The sequence below is a fragment of the Dipteris shenzhenensis genome, chromosome 33 (genome assembly GCF_047967505.1).
Source record: "Dipteris shenzhenensis isolate YYH24624 ecotype China chromosome 33, Dip_SZ_1.0, whole genome shotgun sequence".
Lineage (NCBI taxonomy): Eukaryota > Viridiplantae > Streptophyta > Polypodiopsida > Gleicheniales > Dipteridaceae > Dipteris > Dipteris shenzhenensis.
In genome coordinates this window covers 35,615,052-35,639,836 of record NC_141628.1, presented here as the reverse complement: position 1 = coordinate 35,639,836, position 24,785 = coordinate 35,615,052, and the positions used below count along the sequence as shown (strand labels likewise).

General features: G+C 41.1%; 1 long non-coding RNA gene across 1 annotated transcript; it reads right to left on the bottom strand.

Moving 5' to 3' along the window:
• Positions 1 to 1,471: 1,471 nt before the first annotated feature.
• On the bottom strand, positions 1,472 to 2,645 carry LOC147880044 (uncharacterized). Its single transcript, XR_015540693.1, has 2 exons — positions 2,555 to 2,645; positions 1,472 to 1,898 (listed from the first exon to the last, which is right to left on the bottom strand). It is a non-coding gene; the product is annotated as an uncharacterized LOC147880044 (long non-coding RNA).
• Between the last annotated feature and the right edge of the window lie 22,140 nt (positions 2,646 to 24,785).

The window sequence follows — 24,785 nt, the reverse complement described above, 5'->3', positions numbered from 1 at the left end:
ATCTCCAGTTCTAACTATACATTAGGAGTGAATGCCAAGGGCATTGTGGTCACTTTTGGTATCATTGGTTTTCTTTTGAGGGTTGGCCACTCGTCGACAATAAATAATCCAAATTTAAAAAATATTCACACAAGTGTTTCTTTAGATCTACTCGTGCAACTGTATTTCGAATCAATACAACTATTGAAATAACATGTCAATTATTCATGTTACTAAACGCAAAACAGTAGCAAATCGATCCTTGACTTGGCCACATGAAACAACCATTAATTTAGATGACAAATGGAAAAAATGCCAATGTTTTAACATGTGTTCTTGGAAAAAGTGCACATAAGGTGTATTTTTTTCACCCCCCACACATACCCTCCATCTAATAGCAAAACAAGGAAATTAAGAATTATAAATCCTATTTGAGTCGATTTGAAAGCCCATAATTAAGAATGCATCAACAAGCTTTTAGAGCAGAGTAATAGGACTTACGAGATCACCTGGATGTGCTTTTCACTCCCCTCACACATACCCTTGATGTTCACCTAATTAGGGATTTTTACCACCAAGGGAATTAAGGATTGTGAATACTACACATTTTCTTTTTTTTGAGTCGATTTGAAAGCCCATAATTAAGTATGCATCAACAAGCTTTTACAGCAAAAACGAGATGACCTATGCACTTTGTTTACAAGTTAGACAATCATGATGACATTAAATATAGATCTAAGAATTTGCAAACTTAGGAGTCACACTTTTCTTATTGCACATACTTTTCGTGTACTTTTGAAATTTACAACTCACAATCCTCGATCAAATTCGCTGTCCACCACTTCCAAGAGAACATGTAACTCTCTCTAAGGGGACCCTTGCCACCACTTATTCTCATTCAGAGAACATGCGGCTCTGTGATGCTGCCTTAGGACTGCTGATGACAAGGTACGGTCGCCATTTCCCCACATTTTAGCATGTCACTAGTGAGTAGTGTAGTGAGTAGTGACTAGTGAGTCTCAAGAGAACTTTTTAGCTTTTTGAAGTTCTAGCTGTAATATCAGAGAAGTAAATCTCCCCTGCCCCGCCTGCCCCACCCAACCGCACACCCACCTGAACAAAAGCGTCTAAAAGACAAAAAGAGTGAGGAGACAGCTAGGGGGGTTCAACAGTTCACATCGAAATTGCGGGGCGTTCAGCAGTTCACATCGAAATTGCGACCATCTACATGGAAAGTGAGATTATACGTTGTGAATAGCGAGATTCATCTGGTATAGAAAGCGTGAGCTATTGAGAAGATTTCTATATATTTTATTAATTACACGTAAGAAATGTTACATCTGCAGAGAGAATCAACTCGTACATGGAAATCCATAAGCTACAACAAATGAAAGAATGATCTGCGCCTCTCATGGACAAATATCGACCATTTAAATGAAAAGAGAACGCAGGTTCATAGTAAGATTATACGTTGTGAATACAGAAACTCATCTGGTATAAAAAGTGTGAGCTATTCAGAAGAGCTCTATATATTTTATTTACACGTAAGAAATGTTACATCTGCAGAGAGAATCAACTCGTATATGGAAATCCCTAAGCTACAACAAATGAAAGAATGATCCGCTCGTCTCATGGATATGCTAGGTGAGTAGATCTCTAACAAAATGCTGCGCCGGCGAGGAGAGACAGGACACTCAGCAGAGCAAGACAGATCGGCCCCGCTGCAGTATTCCAGTCTGCACCTGACATTGGTGCAGGAGCAGGAGTGCCGTCTTGGGCCATAACGGTCACGCTGCTCAGCAGAAGAAACGCGCTGATTGCAACTACCAAAATTGTGAAGCAGAATGATTCAGATCGCAGAGCCATTTTATATCAGGACGCGAGCAACCTCTATTTGAACGGACCGTGCCCTTTTGTACCTGCGCAATGACAAAGAAACGACAAAGAAACTAGTAAGCCACTAGACATCAACCCAGCGCTTTAATGAAAAGCTTTAATCGCTGTTCCCGTTCAAAACTTGTCGTGCCAGTCCAGAAGTATCAGGTCGGAACGAAATGGGATTAGATCGGAACATGCAATGGAACGCTCTCTTTTGCGGTGGTAGACGGGAACTGCAAGGATCAGCAACTGTTCTTGGTCGAACACAGGGGCGGCACTATCACATCCATTTTCTCCCCTCTATACAACAAATGCTGCAAATCTGGCGACTGCTGAGGGTGAAAAAACTAAGGCGCTAGCTAGGTAGTGCAAGGGTGCGTCTCATGCAAATCCAGCGATTCGTGAGCCTCGAAAAAAGAAGGCCTTCAGTGTGCGTCGTCAAAACATATATAGACTCAGCTTTCTTGGACCTTCTAACCGTTCTTCAACTTGTAACCTTCTACTCGGTTCTTCAACCAGATTACTAGCGATCCTTGGCCTTCTTCGACTGTGTGTGTATGCAATCCGTAACCGTTCTTCAACCATATTACGAGCGAGCGTTCCCGGAGATGTTCGTTCAAAAGAAAATGAAATTTGAGATGGACAAGCGGAGTGGAAGTGAAACAATGGGCGATAGAGGAGAGGGAAGGGAACTTACAGGAGAGCAGGCAGCAGCAGGAGTCGAAAGCGCGAGAACAAACTGAGGACGCAAAAGCAAAAGAGAAGACTGTTGAAGAAGAAGAAGCTGCGCAGGGTCGAAGATGACTGGCACGACGATACGTATATATAAGTCCTTGTATGCAGGCTGGTCGTAGTCGGTCACACGTGGCGGGGGAAGGGCGGTATGATCAGCGAGACCGACGGGAGATCTGTCGTGTCAGCGTAGGCTTCACGCCACGTGGACCCCACGACGCCTTGCTGGCCACTCATGACGCACGCGGCTGCCGCTTGGCGCGCCGTGGGCCTTTGGAAAAAACCGCTGATGACGCCATCAAAACCACCTCAAGAACCGCAGTTCCGCGTTTTTGCCCACCCTACTGTTCGGTGGCATGCTCTTGTTGCCCCCCTCCGCTTCCCTCTCTCTCTTTGACTCTTCAACCTCCCAACGTGTCCCTCATACCTCGCCCATTTCGTATCCTTGAACGCTTCTTCATTAGAACTTGTCAACTAGGATGTTTCCAGACCATTTCCCCCCCCCCAAGACAAACAAAAATGCATCTCTTTCATTCGCATAATCTGTTGGCTTGCCACGGTGGGATCACCTTTAGGGCTTCGTCCCACACAGACTAGCTAAGTCATCTTGTGCATTAAATTATGGCTCTCGTCGTTGCAAGACTAGCTAAGTACGGATGGAAATAGGCAACTTTTGCAAGTCACAATAGGACTAACGAATTAGATGAAAGCATTTATGAGCTCTATCGACCTACCAGGTCTGCACGAGAAAATAGCCTTAAACACCAATTTCCCTGGTGTCCTTGGTAATAAACCCCCCATCTTCATATTCTACAAAGCCATGGGCACCCATCTTTTTCCCTCCAATGACACAAGTCTTCACCCTATCACCCATTTTAGGAGTCATCCCCTATCCGCAAATGGAACCCACAAGTGTCTGAGAGGCGTTGTATACCTTGTCTGTCAAAGAAGATAGCGTAGCGGAAGCAGGAACACCCAAGTATAAGGAAGAACACCAGGAGGGCAAGCAGCCTCCAACACATAGTCTATTCCATACTAGTATGAAAAAGACAGTACATCCACCAAGTGAACACTCTAAAAAGAACTAAAACCACAAGATAAGACCTAACTCGGCTGATAAGAACTAACCATGGGTATGAACCATGGTCTGACTACTACTAACTACTAACACACCAATCATAGTGCTAATAGGCATATCCAGCAATCCGTAACATATTTGTGGGATAGCATGCCCGAGCTTGTCTTCCAACACTCCCCCTCAAGCTCAAGCAGGGAGTAAGACACCAAGAAGCTCTCGAAAGCATATGAACTTATCTTTACCCAAGGACTTAGTAAAGATATCTATAACCTGATCTTCAGTCCGAACATGAATGAGGTCAACTTGCCTCATCAACACCATCTCTCTGATGAAATGGTAGTGCACCTCAATATGCTTTGTTCTAGCATGATATACAGGATTACTTGCCAATTGGATACTACTCATGTTATCACAATAAAGTTTGACTGGCTTATCCACATGCAATCCCAAATCCTGTAACAACTTCTGAAGCCAAGCAATCTCACATGCAACCAATGTTGCACCTCTATACTCAACTTCTGTACTAGACAATGCCACTGTGGGTTGCTTTTTGCTACTCCAGCTAACCATAGCACTTCCAAGGCCGAATGCATAGCCACTACTGGATCTCCTGTCATATGCACATCCTACCCAATCTGCATCTGTGTATCCAACCAGTTCTATTTCCTTGCCATATGCATAAAAGAGTCCATGTTCATATGTAGCCTTGACATACCGCATAATCCTCCTCATTGCATCCAAGTGAGGCTTCCGTGGCTTGTGCATAAATTGACTAATGAGTCCCATAGCATATGCCAAATCAGGTCTAGTGATAGTCAAATATATCAAGCTACTAACCATCTGCATGTACATGGTAATGTCCTCAATCTCAACTCCAGAATCAGCCATAATCTTCAAGTTTTGCTCCAAAGGTGTATCCATAGGTTTGCATTCCTTCATGCCAAACCTCTCCAACATATTTAAGGCATACTGCCTCTGCATAAGCCAAATGCCATCAGGTGTTCACACATCTATGCTAAGAAAAAACTTCAAATCTCCCAAATCCTTCATGTCAAACTCCATTTTCAACATGCTCTTAATTCCAACAATCACATCATCATCACTCCCAGTCAGAATCAAATCATCAACATATATAACAATCACAACATAACTAGTATCTGTCTTCCTCACAAACATTGAGTGATCAGCCCTGCCAACCATAATACCAAGACTTTGCAAGTACTGACTAATCCTCTCATTCCAGGCTCGTGGAGCTTGCTTTAGCCCATACAAGGCTTTTTTCAATCTACAAACATGTTGGAGAAAATCAAGATGGGCATATCTTTCTTGCTGTGACATGTATACCTCTTCTTGCAAATCACCATTGAGAAAGGCATTCTTAACATCCATTTACTGTAATTTCCATCCTTTTGTAGTAGCTAAAGCAATAACCTTGCCTTATACCTTTCTATCGATCCATCAGACTTGCATTTCACTTTGTATACCCATTTACATCCAATGGGTGTCTTTCCTGTAGGAAGCTCAACCAAATCCCAAGTCTGATTCAAGGCAAGGGCATCCATTTCTTCGTCCATGGCTATCTGCCATTGCTCATCATGCACAACATCATTGAATCTAGATGGCTCTGTATGTCCCACAACTTTTGCCATGTATGCACAATGTTTTGCCACAACCCAGTGTATGTTAACCTATCAACAAGGTATCTTACCCTTTGAGATCTTCTCACAGACTTTTCAGACATTGACTTTTCAGCTTCTCCTCTCTCATGAGGAGGCACATATCTGCTGCTTTTCACACTTGGTGTGGAAATAGAAGGAATGCCCAATTCACTATCCAAACTATCGTTACCAGAAGAATCATAACCTAAATTAGATGGTCCAATGGGCATATCAACCTTAATCTCAGACACTGAAACAATCTCATTCATCTCTCCCCCTCACTGACATAGAGGTGTCAGTGGTGGAAGAAACCAACCTGCCTGATCAAGGACCCACAGTGGAATCACCACTGGCTATAGGTCCTGACATAGAAGTAGTATGTGGCTGATTTTTATCATTCAACTGAGCATCCGAGGCTTGATGTGGAACCACTATATCAAGTTTATCATACCAAGATCCCATCTCGTCAAAGATAACATCACAACTGATCAAAGTCTTCCTAATAGAGGGATTGTAACACTTATAGCCTTTCCGATCTTGAACATAGCCTATAAACACACATTTTTCAGCCTTCGGATCTAATTTTCTCCTCTTCTCATCCGGTATATGCACATATGCCAAGCTGCCAAACACTTTGAAATGACTGACATCAAGCTTCTGTCGATACAATTTCTCATATGGTGTGAGCATATGAATGCTAGCAGTAGGAGTGCGATTCAACACACACACAGCAGTTGCAAGTGCTTCTACCCAATAATAATTAGGTAAGTTCTTTTCATTCAACATGGCTCTACCACACGAATCAATCACCCCATTCTTACGTTCAGCTAGTCCATTCTACTGTGGTGTATATGGGCATGTAAGCTCCCATCTAATCCCATGATAGGCCAAGAGGTCATCAAATTCATTTGACAGGTATTCACCTCCATTATCCGATCTCAAGCATGTGATATATGACCCAAACTCCTTTTCAACATGTTGCTTGAAATGCTTGAAAGCAGGCATGACCTCATCCTTATGTTTCAAAAAATACAGCCATGTATACCGGCTGAAATCATCAATAAATGTGACATAATATGATGAACCTCCCATCGAGGTAGTCTGAGTTGGACCTCAGACATCAGTGTGAATCAACTGCAAGGGTCTATTACTTTCCTGCATATGCCTAGTAAATGGCAACCTAGATTGCTTCCCAAATTGGCATGCAAGACATATACATGCTCTAAAGCATTATACTTAAACTTTGGTAGGCCAACAACAATGCCTTTATGTTGCATATTTTTCAGCTTTTGAATATTAATATGACCAATACGTTTGTGCCAAATTTCCAAGTCCTGAACAACACCCATACCATGGGTGAACATGGTAGCCTTCAATTCCGGTATGCCTACATCTGAAATGAACATTCTTCCTTATATTTTCCCTTTTGCAATAAGTTTATAGCCATTATCAAATTCTTCAATAAAACAACCATGCTTATTAAACCGCACCTACAAGTTTTGCTTAGCCATTTGCCCAACAGACAAAAAATTCTTCATGATAGAAGGCACATGCAACACATCAATTAATTTCTTAGTCTGGCCATCATGCATAGCCAAAGGTACAACACCTGTATGAGTAATGTCATGCTGAGTATCATCACTGGTGCAAACAGATCCATGCAGTCCAAGAGTCATTTGTTCAAACCACTCACCATGTGTTGTCATATGGCTAGACGCTCCTGAACTCGGGGGGGTCACTATGTATAAACCCTCTATATCACGTGCGTTCAAGGCCTATATTTAAAATCCCTTACCTGTAAATTTTTTCATTAATAAAATGTACCCCTTTTCTATACAAATCTGTAAATTTTTTCCAAAACTATTTTAAATAGTCCCTTATGTATATTTATTTTTGTAAATTTTAGAAATAAAAAATAACCTTCTGTTGAACTCACGTGATAGACTTATATTCAGGACCAAGTCCATTCAAAGTGACTGCAACCATGTCATCATCATCCATAGAAGCATTAATAGAAATTGATCAGCTATGGTTTTGATTTCAGTCACATACTCCTGTATTGTTCTACCCCGCCTTGACATATTATTAAACTTTTGCTTCAGCTGAATTTTCCTGGCACTTGTAGTTGTGCCATAATATCTTGTCAAGATATCCCATGCATTCTTGGGAGACTTGCAATTCAGAATTTGCATAACCATGGCATATGAAATAGATATTGAAAACCAAAGAAGCACCCTCCGTGCTCTTTCCAGCCAAGCTTTATGATTCTTAACTTGTTCTGCAGTAGAAGTTCTCCATTCTAAATTTCCAAATGGGATAGTTATGGTAATCTAATTTCTCACCAACAATCTGGATTATATTATCAGACCCACTTGCATTTGCCATAGTTACAAAAAAATAGATTCCTGCAACTTTTTACTGTTTTGGACTGTAAATATCTTTCACACCTTAGCTTGGATGCAAATACTATCAAAAGCAAAAATGTAGCTAGTACATGGCTCTACAAACTTCCAGTTCAATGTAGATCCAAATTCCTTAAGGATTTTCTGATATCTCAGGGTAGAAATTTGTTGCAGAAAGATGCTGAAAGTCGATATTGTGAAGGAGGTTTTCCCTATTCCATTAACATGAAGCAGAGAAAGGAATTGTGGGCATATATGTTGCCGGCCTAAGAATCAAAGTCAGCACCTAATGCGGTTTTGTGTGCTAACAAATCAGTGTTTGAGCCGCCTAAACTTGCAATAGAAAACTTACGATGCTACAACAATGGGCAAACTATTGAGGAATATGGTACCATGAGCACATATTAGAGGCTAAGGTATGGTATAGGCATGTATTAAACTATCCACCCTAGGATGTGGACTACATGATGTGAGGATGTGGATCGAGGAAATTCACAAGGAGAGATGTGGATCAGAGGATCCCACAAGTCTTGACTATTCTAAAGGCTCTCTCTATATAAGAAGCCTATGATGTATTGTTGATTACACACATTGCAATAGATTGAGTGTTGCGTACCTTATGTCTCTCTCATGGTGTTACGATCCTCCTTGATCCCTCACTTTTACATGGTATCAGAGATTAGGTCTTGATCTCCTAGCTTAGTTCTTTTTGTCATTTCATTAGGATTTCTCATGGTCTTCTTTTCCAATCTTCAATTTGAGACAAAATGCTCAAGAATCTGCTTAGTAGTACATGAGATATAGGCTATGGAATGTTAACATCTAGATGTAGGTTTCTTGTGACCAAGTTAAGTTAGGAGAAAGATTAGTCTCTACCTATCCTATCTACATGAGGCTTGCTCACACACAGTAGTGCATCTTCAACGATTCTAAGAGCCTATGAGGAGTAGAGGTCTAGCGAAGAGTTTGAGAGCTCATGCACTTGAGAGCTTGAGGACTCAGTATAGCACCAGGCAAAAACCATTCGGTATAGGCAATATAATGGCCTCCTTCAATGAAGAAATATGTGCACAATAGCAACTGCAAATAACCAAGCACGAAGCACCAACACCACCTTCTACTCCACCTATGCCATGAACAACCATCCCCGTCGCTTGAGCATCTTTATTTGCAGCAATAGCAAGCGGACACAATGTGCTCTCAACTTGCACCAACTTGTGTCTAATGAACGCGACCAACAACCTTGCTTGCAATGACAAGCACCCACGGCTCTCGAATGGCACTCAGCTTCTCTACACACAATTCGTCCAACAGCACAACGACAATGGCTCACAACAGTCGGGTCATTCTATGCTTCCACGAGCTCCTCCATCAACGACGAGTCCACAATGAGCCACAAACAAAACCAAGCTCATGACCATCGACCTCCTAGCTTCACTCACCATAGCCACCATACTGCAAGGCTCCTCGAATTGCACCTCTTGATGGCTACCCCGAACAACACACACAAAGATGAGGTTGCGCTCCTCGATGATGAGGCCCTCATCGTGTGTACTCTTGGTGACATTCTCCATGCTCCAACGCTCACCACTCACCACAGCAGCCTTGTCTCCATAGCCTATATTCATGCCCATCATCGTCACCTTGCCATGCTCAAATAATTTCTCAGGATTCTCTCTCTTGCTCCTCTTCTACCACATGGCAGATAGGGTTAGTCAAGTAAACCCACCGAGGTGATGTTAGGTAAGGGTCTGTTCATGGTAAATAAATTGGCACATGGCAGATAGGACCAACTCTGTTGAGATATGCTGCCATGAGCACATAATTAAAGGCTAAGGTATGGTATAGGAAGTATTAAAGTAGCCACCCTAGGATGTGATTACATGATGTAGAGATGTGGATCAAGGATATCCACAAGGAGAGATGTGGATCAAAGGATCCCACAACTGTTGACTATTCTAAGGGCACTCTATATATAAGATGCCTATCATGTATTGTTGAGTAGAAGAAATGCACATTCACTCAAGATTGTCTTTATGAGTCCAAGCTAATCTATCTTGGAACCTAATTGACTTGAGGTACATGTCATGAGCACTCTTTTCATCATGTCTCCACATAGGTTCCATCCACCTTAGAGTGCTCCATCGATCTTGAGGCACACATGTTTTGACATGGTATTAGAGCATCTACCTTTGGCTGAGGCACCATCCTTGTGAGAGTGATTGAGAGATTGAGAGATCGAGATCAATTGAGAGTTCTTTCACTTCCGTTGAGTGATAGAGAAAAATTCTGTCCATTTGGTGAGATATTTCCATTCATCTCCTTTGAGATTTTGTGAGAGATTTCTAAGAGTGATTTCTGTCTTTGAGAGAAAGAAAGATTGTGAGATTGTTGAGTGCTTTCTTCTCTTCCGGTGAGAGGAAACTCCGTTCATTCATTTGATATATAGTCATTGAGAGAGAGAGATTAAAATATCTATTCTATCCTAGTGAGAGCACATAAAGTAGTGTTCTAAGAGAGAGGCTTGTAGGACAGCTTGAGCAACAACTTCCTACGATGACTAGCACTACAAGATTCTAATGACCTCTACAATGACCTAAGGCAACTAAGGCGGCATCTCCAAGCTACAAGCAAAGATGCTCTATACTCTACGAAGACAACAGTGTCGTCCGGTTATAGCCTCTCCTATCTAGAGTGACCTACAGCCATGGTTGTGCAACTAAACAACCAAGTCTACCATGCAGAAGCAAGCTGTTGTCCATCACCCAGCCTACAGCCAACAACGGCATCTTCTACAAGATCCTCCATACGCCTCACAAGCCATGACTCCACTTCTCTAAACGAGGTGATGACTGGCAACTTCTTTGATGGCTTTCTAGCCCAATGCTCTAGCGCCACCTTCTCAGAGGACAACGACACTTCAACAGCTCCAAAGTACTCACACAACCTTGACGCACTAAACGATTAGTCGACCTAGCTCCTGCACGACCTCCACCAATGGCCAATCTTACAACAATGCTCCAACCAGCTCCCAAACTCTGCAACGCCAACTCTCCAATAACGGAATCTCAGGTCCTAGACAGCCAGGCCCTACGACCTACCTCACGCAACTAGCAACACTCGCCTTCATGGCCGACATCACAGCACCATGGCTCCTAGCTAGCACCCGCTCCACTGCAATGCCATCTCTTTCTCACAACCAACAAGCCTAGCCGGTGCACCATCGACTCTAGCAGTAGATGCTCTACAGTGCTCCAATCTCCATAGAGCGATCCATGGAACGACTCACAACAACACTACACACGCTTCAAGCGGCCTCTCAGGCCAACCTAACAAAGAATCCAATGCTCCCCAACACCTCTAAATAGCCTTGCATGGCCCTGCACGCCCCTCCATTGACCACCGCATCGCCTTCTCCACTGCATCGCCGTCGTAATAGAGAAGCTTCAAAGTTTTTTCTCTCTTTCTTCCCTAAGGTTAGACCTTAGGACATGTGGCAGATAACACTACAACCTTGGTCAATGGTCAAGTAGCCCATACTAAACATGGTTAAGTTTATGGTTAGATTCATTTGGACCATGGTATAGTTAATGTAACCTTGGGTTAACATAGTTGGGCCAGAAGATTACCACGTGGCATAGTGCCACCTCAGCACAGTAACCCCTTGTTAAGTACAGCCCTGCAAGCAACATGTGAACAACCAAGCCACATCATCAAAGGCCCCCCTTTTGTTCAAAACTTCAACAAGCCATAACTTCCAATCCAGGAAGAATTTGCACACGCTCCAAAAGGGAAAAGTGATCATCTTTTTGAGCTCTATGTGCTTGTTTAGTCAGAATAATTATATGCAAATAGACATAGCCAATATTGAAAGAACTCAATTTGTAAGACGTTTGCAACAAATGACAAATCAAAGCATGAATGCACACATCGCTGTCATAAGCATGCCAAAAGCACAAGTGCATGAGATGACCATAGCACATAACATGGCATCCACACAAAAAGCATTAAGACACATGGAAGAAAAAAGCATTATGCATCAAGCTACATCAAGCAAAGAAGACAACGACATCAACAACATGTATTGAGAAGCAAAAAGACTTGCCACCTTTAGCCTATATTCTTGTAAAACAAACTTGACCACGTGAGAGTAGCTATCAAAGCACCTAGGGGAGGTATTGACATGTAAAACCCACACTTGACCACCTTAAGTAGTAATGTATACACGAAGGGGAGGTCATGGAATGTAAACTCACATCTAACCACCTTGCAGTAGCCAATGGATCCTCTATGGCACGAAGGGGAGGTGTTGAGATATGGTGCCATGAGAACATAATTAGAGGCTAAGGTATCATATATGAAGTATTAAAGTAGCCATCCTAGGATGTGGACTACATGATGTGGATATGTGGATCAAGGATATCCACAATCAGAGATGTGGATCAGAGGATCCCACTAGTGTTGACTATTCTAAGGGCACTCCCTATATATAAGAGGCATATCATGTATTGTTGAGTAGAAGAAATGCATATTCAGTCAAGATTCTGTTTATGAGTCCAAGCTAATCTATCTTGAAACTTAATTGACTTGAGGTACATGTCATGAGCACTCTCTTCATCATGTCTCCACATAAGTTCCATCCACCTTAGAGCGCTCCATCGATCCTGAGGCATGCATGTTTTGAAAAACTCAACCCACAATTAACCATGGTTAAGTTTACTTCCTTGGGTTAACTCAATTGGGTTCGAAGACTACCACATGGCATAGTGCCACCTAAACACAAATGCCACATCATCAATTGCCCCTGTGCCACATCATCAATTGCCCCTCTTCTTCACAAAACTTCGACAAGCCGTAACTTTCAATCCAAAAAGCATTTGCATGCATTCCAAAAAGGACAAATGATCAATTTTTAGAGCTCTACACATTTGTTAAGTCAGATTTTCTATATGCAATTAGATACTGCCACATTTGAAAGTTTCTTCAATTGCTAAGACCTTTGCAATGGCAATACACACCCCAACTATTGAGAAGTTCACTGGGGAAGGATTCCACACCTGGTCTACACAAATGAGGAATCACCTGATGCATCATGAGCTTTGGAAGACGTACCTACTATACAAAATGAAGCCTAGAAGGAAAAAGATGAAGCAGCACTATTGGTTTACACTTGGGTCCAAACATAATTCATCATATAGACTCTAAGGATCATGCCAAAGATGCATGGGATGAGTTGAACACAGTGTTTGGTGCAAAAGCCAAAAACCAAGAAATTCATCTTAAGATTGAATTCTATGGTTTGCACATAAGCTTCAATGAATCCATGGCATAATTTTTCTACAAGATCAAAAGAATTATGACCCAACTAGAAGGCATGAATGCAAAAGTAGGAGAAAAGGATGCACTTGAAATCCTCCTTAAAACCATGCCCCAAGAGTACAACACACTGACAACCACTTTGAAGTGTTGAGAGGAAGAGAAAGAGGGGCGAGACGGACACAAGAGTTGTGTTGAGAGGAAGAGATAGAGGAGAGATACGGACACAAGAGTTTCTCCCAAGGAAGTGATTCTATTCATAGATCATAGGCATATATATAGTTGAGGACTAGGCTGAGTTAGGGCAAGCTATATATAGCTCTAGCACCCCTACTCAAACTAGGCCCTCTAACTACAGATGAAAAAACCTTGGGGAGTACAAGGGAAAAACCCGAGCCACTATATACATCTATGTGAAAATATATATACAAAGGATGACCATATGCCAGTTTCAATGATACAGTGTAATGTTGGATGATACAGTGCAAATTGTATGTGGATAGTACAAAGGCATAAGACAAGCACTCATCCATAGTACAGTGCAAAGTATAGGCATTATGTTTGGTGCATGATACAGTGCAAAGTATGTGTGGAAAATGGAAAAATCTACCTGGAAATGTCAACTTGTTTGACATAGTGATGATGCATAATCAGGGCTAACACTTATTTCATTAATTTTGGGCTTGTCAATGTACAAATTCATTTTTAAATATACCTTTGGACTAGTTTCTGGATAAAATTTAAGAAAAAACCCAATCTTCAAAGCACAAATGAAAACATAAAAACAAGCATTTTTTAGAGAGTTTTAAAGGAGATGAAATCAAAATTCTAAAATTTAACATGACACAGATAAGTTACACCAAAAAATAAGATTCAGCAGTTGTAAACTCTCTTAATATTTATAATGGTGTTAACAAAAACCTTGAAAAGTTACAATATTAAGCAAACTCTCACAATATTTATAATGGTGTTAACAAACACCAAAAGTTACAATAAGCCTTGCACTGGAAGGCATTAATATTTGCCATTGATATCCTAGATTGAACCCATTCAAGGGCTGAGACCATCTCATCATGATCAATGTAGTTAAAACTATAGAAGAGAAGTAAGGAATTATTTGAGTCTCTACTTCTTGTGTAGGAAGAATGCTTTGAGTCTCTAATTCAAGTGGAGACTGTAATTCTTTTACTATAGACTCATTTTCTTCTTCCTTTGCATGTTGCAACTCTGCTTGAGGGTGTGATGCACAAGGAGACTGAATTGTCTCTTGTTTTTCTTTGGCTCCTTCGAGTTCTTCATTGACAACATGTTGTTTGCCAATGGTAGCAGTTAGTCTTAGCCATAAAATCTTGTACCTCGAGCTTTGTATATGCTTCTATTGAGACATGTTCAAAATTTTCAATGAGGAACAACATGAAGTTGTAGACAACTCTCCACCCACTACTAAACCCATCCTTTTACTCCACTGCGATACGTGTTTGAAAATTTGGTTGGTCTTAACACTTCCTGATTTTTCTAATCGTAGATACTACCTTGTTTGCAAACCTATCCATCATGACATATGACAAAGTGAATTTGTATAAAAAATAGCAAGATCCATGTTCATAATGATATGATAAAAGAACACTTACTTGAACACCCCATGAAAGCCTCTAAATGAATTGACAAACCAACAATGGTTGTCATCAAGATCCCATACTATTAGGCTCCAATGTAAGCTACATCACCAATAAAGAAAAAAAGATTTATTGACACAATATTAAGTATTAATTGACACAATATTACAAATAAAAGAGTAAAAGAAAGGTTGAGATGATACTTACTTCTCATAATATGGCATAAAGATGACTGGCATGCCATCCAAGTCTAAAGGTTGTAACATTGTACATACATAATCTATCGTCTTCTTGGTATCACTAAGTACAACTAAAAGGAGAGAATCGAGCATACACACACGATTCAGTACTAATCTAGGAAAGTGAGATATAACCGTACTACTGTAGCAATAAATAACCAAATGTTAGTAGGAGATTGAATCAAAAGATTGAAGTATCAAGCCAAGAGAAGTTCATGTCAAACCTGAGGATGGCCATCATGACTTTGTCATTAGCCTCTTTCAAAGGGTTGAAGAGGATTGTAACTTCCTCGCTACCAAATGTCAAAACCTGAGGTTGCTGACTAATGATAACCCTGACATCAAAAGAGCTCCCCATTTCATCTAATACAGCAGTTACATTAGGACAACTTATGGGTGTAGCAACCAATGTTTCGTTTGGACACTCTACCATGTTATCATAAATGCCTTAATGGTAGATGACATAAATGCGTGTAGATGCAAGTCTGTATATGTCGACAATGAGGTTTCACCGCCACTCAAATTAAAAATTTGAGCAAGGAGCAATAAGTAGTTATATCCGACTCTCCACCCACAACTGTGGCCATCATTCTGCTTCACTTCTGGGCATGTTACATACTCTATTCGATCTTCTAAGTCACCTTCCAATTGCATAAGTGCATCTAGAGTACCTACCAACTTCCGAGTTGATCTATACATCAAAATAGATAACATAAATGAATGTGCACATTGCATATGATGCATCTCATGGAAGTAATTGTGACACAGGTAGGTTATACTTACTCTGACACACTGCCATGGATAGATGCTATTGAATTGACAAAGAAACATTGCTTGGCTAAGATGTCCATAGTCACCAAGCTCCAATGCGAGCTGTATTTTCAATTAATAATAATTATTACTTGACATTATCCTCCACAATGTAAGAGATAAGCTAATTAAGGATTGATACTTACTCCTCGTGATATGCAGTAAAGATAACTCATGCCTCAGTCAAATCAACAGGTTGCAACCACTTCCAAACATCATCTATGGTCTTTTGCTTGTTGCTAAGTACATTAGAAACAAGAGGATCGACCATATATGCACATCTCTATATATATAGGGGAAGCTATTCTAAAACCATACTGCAATAAAAAGAAAAGAATATTAGTTCATTTGATCCAATGGAAATACAAAAGCATAAATCAAGAAAAAGTTTGTGTCGACATTGTCATTAACCTCTTTCTTGGAATTTAAGAGGATTAAAATGTCCTCTTCATCAAATAGAAAAGTAAGAGGTTGTTGTCGAACTTGAAACCTAACTTGAAATGACTTCCCCATCCGCTGCAAGGTATGATTATTTTCTAGACTCATCCAATGGATAGCCAGAGTAGCTCTGTTTTCTTGAGATGAGCTTCCTATATTCTCTACTCCAACTATGTCCTCCTCATCCTCCTCCTTTTCCTCCCCCTATAAAAGGATAAAATAATTATGAGATTCAAAAGTTTTAATTAATTATAATTAAAGAAAGGCTTTTTAAATAAATGAAGAAAATTAAGGATAAGTTTTCATACCTTTAGATATCTTCATGGTCTTTTTATTTAACCTTATGAGGAAAGGTTAGTGTCATATTTATCTCCTTTAGCTTCCTCACTATCGTTGGTATCCTCACTATCATATCCAAAGCTTTCAGCATTTTCATCCTCTTTCTTGCTCTCATCATATATGGCCATCTCTATGTCAACATCCTCTTCATGTGAGATCAGAGCTTCATCGTGAGAGCTGCCACTGTATCAAGGTATTCCAAGCAAGCAGGGCTCTCAATAATATTTATAGGGTGTCCTTTTCTGATAAGAGCTTCAAACAAATGTCCCATTTGACACAATCTGATTTCCCATTTGGGCAGCAACAAAAATTCCCATCATACTAATTAAAAGATCAGCTCTTTTTGTCGGCCTTTCATAGTGATTGGTGTCATGATGGAGGAGACTTGGAGCTTCATGCTCTTCCAGCATTAGTTGCAATCTCTTTGCATTCCCTCATATGTTTTTCCTGTAAGGAGTGATCATTGTAAGGGCTCTTCATGCACAAGAAAAACGTTTCAAGACTCTATATTTTGAGACTGCATTCTCTCTTGTCCCTCTTTCTTGAGTATATACCATTATAAATCTTAAGCTCATTGCCATATTGTTTTTCTAGGGTAGCAGACATTTTTTCCTTGTCTTCTTTATTAACAAATCTAACAATGTTACATAGTCCCACTCTACCAATGGTGGTATGTAATATTATGCCAAGGAGTTCATGAATATCATTAGATGATATTTCATAGACAAAGAAAAGCTAAGGCCTCTCCGAAGCGGTGTTGTCAGACAAGAAGTCATTCAATGAAACTCCCTTGCACTCTACACTCTTTCTAGACTCTGAAATTATCTCATGTATGAAAAAAAAGCACTTGTTCAATGTTTTTGATTTTCTAAGAGTGTGCTCATTGATGATTTTTTGTGCATATGCATGCAGAATTTCCGAAATGTCATTCGCTATAGAAGGAGTAACTTCATACCCATCCTCTTCTACCTTCATCCATTTGTGCACCCAAGCCTTCTGTTTAGCCGACGGTAAAGTTGATGCCATCTGCTTCACAATACTATGATCAACTTTAAATTGACTGATTGGAATATTGTTTTCTGCCAGCAAATATTCAATTGCACTCTTTACTACATTACGCTTGACCTGCTGGATGATGCAATCTTCCATGCAATGATCTTTATCCCTTTTGCCAAAAAACCATTCTTTGGACATTAATTTCTTTGCAATAAGACTTGCATGTTTGTCTGGCAAGTTTCTTACAAGCCTCCACATCCGAGCCATCATCTCTTTTTTCTCATTCTTATTTGCCTTGTCTTTAATAAATGACAGAGCCTCATGTGTGACATCTCCCTTCTCACATGCAAGACATACTTTTTTATTTGATCTGAAACTTCATCACTACGGAAAAGTATGCTTGTCTAGTCTTAATACATGTCCTTATTGTCTTAAAGCTTGTCATCACCTCTGTCCTTTCTTGCTTTTCCCTTGGTACAATTGCACTCAAGAATGTGTAGGAGTCAACAAGATTTTTTGTTTCCACTTTAGTAGCAGTTCTTTTGAGAGTGGTCACAGGAGAATTAAAAGTTCTCCATATGGTCCTAGCTTTGAGCAACATCTCTAAAGTGGAACTGATCTTTCGTAGTGCATGAATGTCATGATTAAGTATGTCCGACTCAAACAAATATTTTTTCTCATTCTTGAAGATACAAATGCTTGCAAAATAGTAGTGGAATTGAGGCACATGTTGAGAGATCACGCTCAACATCATGTGATGATATGTGTACAACACATTGATCATATGTGCACAGCACTAACCCAATAGAGTGCTATAAAGGAAAGGGTTAGATGCCATAACCCTAACCCTAAATGGGTTTGAATATCTTCTACATTTTGAACTAAATCTACTATATAGTTAGTCATTTGTGGTGTGCTCTCTAGCTATGCCCTATCTCCTCATCTCCACTCTTCTCCTCTCCCCTCTTTATATTTTGTCATGGTATGAGAGCATGGTTCTGAGCATGGTTTTGCCTTCCGCTCAGGTGCCATCCTTCTTGTGAGAGTGTGATTGATAGAGTGATTGAGAGATTGAGTGATTGAGTTTCCATCTTTCATTCCATTGGTGAAAGAAATTTTCATCCATAGGATTTCCGTTCATTCAAAAGAAGAATTTCCGCTCATTCTTCTTCTTTTATGTGAGAAAGAGAGACTTTGATTGTGTGAGTGAGAGTCCTTTTTCAGGTTTGAGTGTTCTTCCATCCATTTTTTTCATTCTCTAAGAGAGATAGGGAGAGATTTCTTTCCATTAGTCTCCTTAGGGAAAGAGAGAGAGAGAGAGAGAGGGAAAGACTTAGTGACAAATTTGCTTCTCTATCAACAAGCTCCTTGCAACAAGTCTAACGACTCCAGTGACCTATCCAGCAATAACCTCTCCTAGACAGCAGATCTACTACACAGTCCGTGACCTCCTACACAAGAGATCTACTATAGCGTAGCTCCATCAACCTAAAGCTCCCTACCGCCCAGCTCCCGATTGCATCTACTACTGGCTACAGCGGCTTCCTATGGAGCTAACAACACACAAGGCAAGAAAGCCTCCATGGTCGTCTAGCCAGCAGCAGTGACCTCTAACTTTGACCTGCAGCCTTTATGCCAACTTCTTCATGCAGAGGCGCCGGCACAGCTCCACGGCCAACCGAGCTCCTTCAGCACCAATTTCTCACCTCTTCCAACATCCAGCTAAGGCGAACTAACGGCTCTAAGCTCCATCTACACAGTGAGCTATAGCGCCAACTGAGGCGTCGACGTCCAATTGCCTGACAAGAGCTGCCTCACAAGAGCTACCTCACCTTAGCTCTCCTACGCTGCTTGCTACTCCACAGAGCTAATGAGCCACCATCAATGACTCCACCACGCTAGTGAACTCAGCACTCACAGCACTCAGCCACCACTCTGCATATCACCAGACTAGCCAAACAACGAACTCCTACGCCAAAGCTCACCTGTAGATGCTCCAACCAACAGCAGCGCCAAGTATTTCATGCACTAGACAAATCCTCCAGCAAACACCTCCACGAGCAGCAATTCCCTCTGTCCAATGGCCAATAAACACGATGAACTGAGCAACGCCTTTCAAGAGTCCTCCGCTACAACAAAAGGCCAAGCTCCAGCAGCCTTCTATGAGGCACTTCTCTGCTAGCCCGCAACTCCAAACGACATCACGACCAACGACGACTCCTACAACAGATCGATGACACCTCCAAGTATGGCTCCTATAGACGAGCACCCACGACCTTTCCACGGTGCAAGATGGGCGATGCCATGGGCGACCTGCAGCAACGACGGCCGGCCATCACTCTGCAAGCAGAAGCTCCATTGAGAGAGACAATGCCACGTAGCAGATAAGGCCATGTGGCTCTCCAAAGACCATAACCCACTGGTGGTCAACCTTAACTACAGGTCAGCAAGGCTTAGTCAGCCAGTCGACATGTGACAGATAAGGGTTAAGTGAATCCCGGGTCAGGTTAACCCACGGTTGGGTTGCCACAGAGATGTGCCATCCTTATCATCACTGCCATGTCACCACTGACACCTCAGTAGTCAAAGTCAAAGTGCCATGTCACTTGTGACTAGTCAACAACCACGTGGCACACACAGTGCGAGCCAGGCACACTTACCTCTCCACAGACACTTCATTTGCACCTAATTGCCACATCACCACAATGCTCCATTGGCACACCTCTTGCTAAGCATAGTGCCACATCATCACTACATGTGACTCATAGTGCCACATCATCACTGTGCATTTTCACTCTCTTTTTTGCCCCTCCACCTAGATCAAGCTGTATATCTTGATCCAGGAAGAATTTGAGGGTGCTACAAAAAGGGAAATGATCGATTTTTTATGCTCTATGTGGTCATCACATCACGCACACATTTTGGCACCGGTATCACTCACTTTTGATCCTCGTTGAAAAATCCACTTCCTACATGCACATCAGCCTCTACATTGATGCATCTGACCTAGCACATAAGAAGAACCAAAGAAAAGAAATTATTTGATGTTCTTTCATCGATCAATAGTTGGTATAGATCTAGATCAAAGTAGACTAGATCACCATAGAGGGGACGCTTTGAATTTCCCCAAGTTGCCAATCTAAGCCATGCCCAAAACTAGCTTCTACTCGCAGTCCCTACGCTCACATCATCACATTATCTGAAACCTGATGTTCATCAGTTCAGTGAGCAAAGTTCAGAGTGTTCAAAGGCATTGCCAATTAATCAGTGGGCAGATAGGACATGATTTGATTTCACACACACATGCCATCATTGTAAAGCTTATTCGGCTATTTCACAGCATTGTGCACATCATTTCAAGCCTTGTAAAGCCCCTTGGCTATTCTCGGCATCATTTTCCACAAGCCTTGTAATTCAGATATTGCAGTTCTACCTTCACCAATAGTTTAAATTTCACTTGCCACAGTCATTGTTTTGTAGTTGATTCAGACAGTTATTTTCACGACACTTTGAGTACATTTCTTGCACCATGTCTACGAATAGCAACCTCAATCTGGAGGCATCTGCTAGGCTAGACAACTCCAATTATGGCACATGGAAATATTGAATGGAGGACCATTCTTATACTTCAACAAAAATGGGAGTATGTAGATGGATATACACCTAGACCATTGGACGATCCAGCCTGAAGTAGCACTACTCCACCTGTTATCACAGCACCAGCAGTGCGATCTCCAGCTACACAAATAGTTTCTGTGACCTGTAGTAGATCTTGCCATTGCTCGAGCACAAGTAGAATGGGATAACAAAGATAAGTATGCATATCATTTGATCAAGCAGAATGTGCAAGATGTCATGCTAGGATAGATCAACACCATCAAGGCATCAAAAGAAGCATGGGATATGTTTGCAACTCTCTATGAGTCCAAGAACACTTCCAGGATTCTCACATTGAGAAACCAAATCGACTAAAGTCTTCGCAACTACAGTGAAACCAATCATGCTTATGTACTTCGGATCAAAGACTACAACAATAACCTCACTGTAGTAGGAGAGAGTATGAATCCAGCAGAAATGGTTCAAGTCATCCTAAATGGACTAGGAGAGGGATATGAGAATCTAGTCCAGAGTACTGCCATTCAGCGGCATTCACTGGTACGAAAGGATTTGTGAAAGATGTACTCTATGCTCCAAAGCTCAGCAAGAACCTCTTATCAGTAGGTCAAATGACAGAACACAACTACCAAGTCATCTTCAACGGAGATTAATGCACTATCAGAGACAAATCCAAAAGACTTTAACTAGTAGGAAAAGGTGTCAAGGAAGGACACTTGTATAGTATGCTAGCTACATTACCAAATATACATGCCATGTCAGCTCAACCGCAACAAATGCCACTATCCAAAAAATGGCACAAGAGATATGGTCATGTCAATTTCAAGAGCTTGCTAGATCTTAGGAATCAAAATATGGCAATTGGGATTCCTAAGCTACAGTTTCTTGGAAAAGTTTGTGAAGCATGCTGCTTCAACAAACGAAACTGAACCAACTTTGGCAGAAGCACTTCTCGAGCAAGAGTTGATACACACAGATGTATGGGGTTATGCCCAGACCTACAACATCAATGGTTCACTTTACTATTTTACTTTTATCGACGACTACATCAGATATTGTTGGGTCTACTTTTGGAAAGACAAATCTAAAGTCTTTTCCAGATTTCAAGAATTTAAAGCCATGGTAGAAAACCAGACAAGAAGAAAGATCAAAGTCATGAGACCAGATAGAGGAGGTGAATACATGTCTTTAGCATTCATTAACTTTTGCAGAAGTCACGGCATTTGCAGACAATTCACATGTGCAGATACTCCTTAGTAGAATGCAAGAGCTGAAAGGAAGAACGGTACTTTAGCAGATAGTGGTAGAGCAATTCTTAGTGAGAAGCATCTTCCGAATCAATATTGGGGAGAAGCAATAGCCACTGCAAACTATTTGCTTAATCAGCTTCCTACTGAACTGATACAAGGTATGACACCTTATGAAGCATTCACTGGACATATGCCACACATTGGGCATCTCCACATATTTGGTTGCATAGCATATGCCCACATACATGATGATCCTTGTAGGAAATTGGATGCAAAGTCATGCAAATACATCATGGTTGGCTACAGTGAAGAAAGCAAAGCATACAAGATGTATGATCCCATCAACCACAAGATCATTATAGGCCATAGCAAACAAATGGGTATACAAAGTGAAGTACAATCTAGATGAAAGTATTAAAAGATACAAAGCCAAACTAGTTGCAACAAAAGGATTTGCACAACAATATGCTCAAAATTATGATGAGACTTCTGCTCCATGTTAAATTACATGGCGCAGTGAAATAGAAACTGAATAAAGTATAGAGAGTACATAGCAAACTGGAGATGAACAAAATTTTCCTTCAACACTGATGTAGTATAGATGATGGCTCCATCCACCCGTGTGCTCCCACAGTGGAGCTTAGATGGTGATCTAGACTGATACTAGGTGAAGAGCTACTAGCTGAAAGACCTCTGTTAGAAGATCCAATCTGGTACAATGGATTGGGGAGGTCGCCTCTTTATAGCTATGAGGCCAGTAGTCGGATCAATGTAGTTAGTGGAACCGACCAGTCAACCTAGTCGGTGAAGCCGACCAATAAACCTAATCTGTGGAATCGACTAGTCATCCATGGAATATTCAACAAATATTCCCTATATCATTGCCTCAGGGCTCTCGCTCCCGAGCCCCCACCAGGGGGGCCATTGGCCCCCCTCGAACCCCCCAGTTGGGGGCTAGCTAGCCCCCAAGCCTCAACAAGAATAAGGGGCTTCCACACAATCAAGACAATGTGCCTCGTTGTGCTACTAGCTTACCTACCCAGCCTAGCCCATAGGCTAGACTCACATAGATCACCTTTCTACCATCAACAGTCTCATTGATAGACCTTATCTGACATGTAAGTTAGGATCCATCCAGTTCTTGATATCATTAGCAACACTCAACAGATGGAATGTGTACCAGCTTGATGTCAAGAATGCATTTCTCAATGGTTACTTAGACATGGAAGCCTACATGCAACAACCAGCAGGTTATGTTGAACCAAGAAAAGAGAATAAGGTTTGCCATCTCAAGAAAAGTCTCTATGGATTAAAACAAGCACCCAGAAGTTGGTACAGCAAAATCGATAAGTATTTTGCTGATCTGGGCTACATGAAATCCAATGCAGATCATACTCTCTACTACAAAGTTCAAGGGGAAGATATTACTATTGCACTTTTGTACGTAGATGACCTGATTGTGAGTGGAAGCAAGAATAGCTCCATCAAAAAATTAAAACAAGACTTATCTATAGAGTTCAACATGAAAGATGTTGGACTTATACACTATTGTCTTGGAATTGAGTTCTAGAGAGATTCAAACATCACCTTTATGAGTCAGCTAAAATATGTTGATAGTCTCCTAAAGAAGTTTCATATGGTAGATTGCAAGATTGCAGCCACTCCCATGGAATAGAGTTTGAAACTTACTAAAGATTCAGCCTATATTCAATGACAGATACTATAGGAAGCTCATCAGATCTCTTATAAATCTGACTATCACACGGCCAGATATCTGTTATGCAGTAAGCTCACTTGCATAGTTTATGGCAAGTCTCACTAGAATGCAACCAAAAGAGTCTTGAGATACATCAGAGGTGCAAGATAGTTTGGGATAGAATACAGAGGAAGTCATCCACGGTTGCACGGATACTATGAGAGTGACTATGCCAAAGATCATGAGACCAAGAGATCGACACAAGGCTATGCATTTTTCCTTGGTCAAGGTGCTATATCATGGTTGTCAAACAAACAGCCAACCGTTTCTTTGTCTTTGATTGAAGCAGAATATAGAGCACTTACTGTAGGTGCATGTGAGGCTATATGGATCAGAAGACTATTGTCAGAAACAAATTACTTTGATGGGTCAAAGCCAACAACAATATATTGTGATAATCAAGAATCCAGTGTATCACTCAAGACAAAGTAGATTGATGTCAGAGAGCACTTCATTAGAGAAAGAGTGTTACTTGGTGACATCACACTGCAGCATTGTGATAGCAAAGAGAATGTTGCAGATATCTTTACCAAACCACTTGGTAAAAAGATTTTTGAGAACCACCGACAAGCTCTTGGTTTGACACAGAAGAAGGACGTTCTCATCAAAGGGGTGTGATGGAATGTAATGTTGAGTCCTTCGATTCCCTAAAATCATCATCTTCAGGAAAGGCCTACTTCACG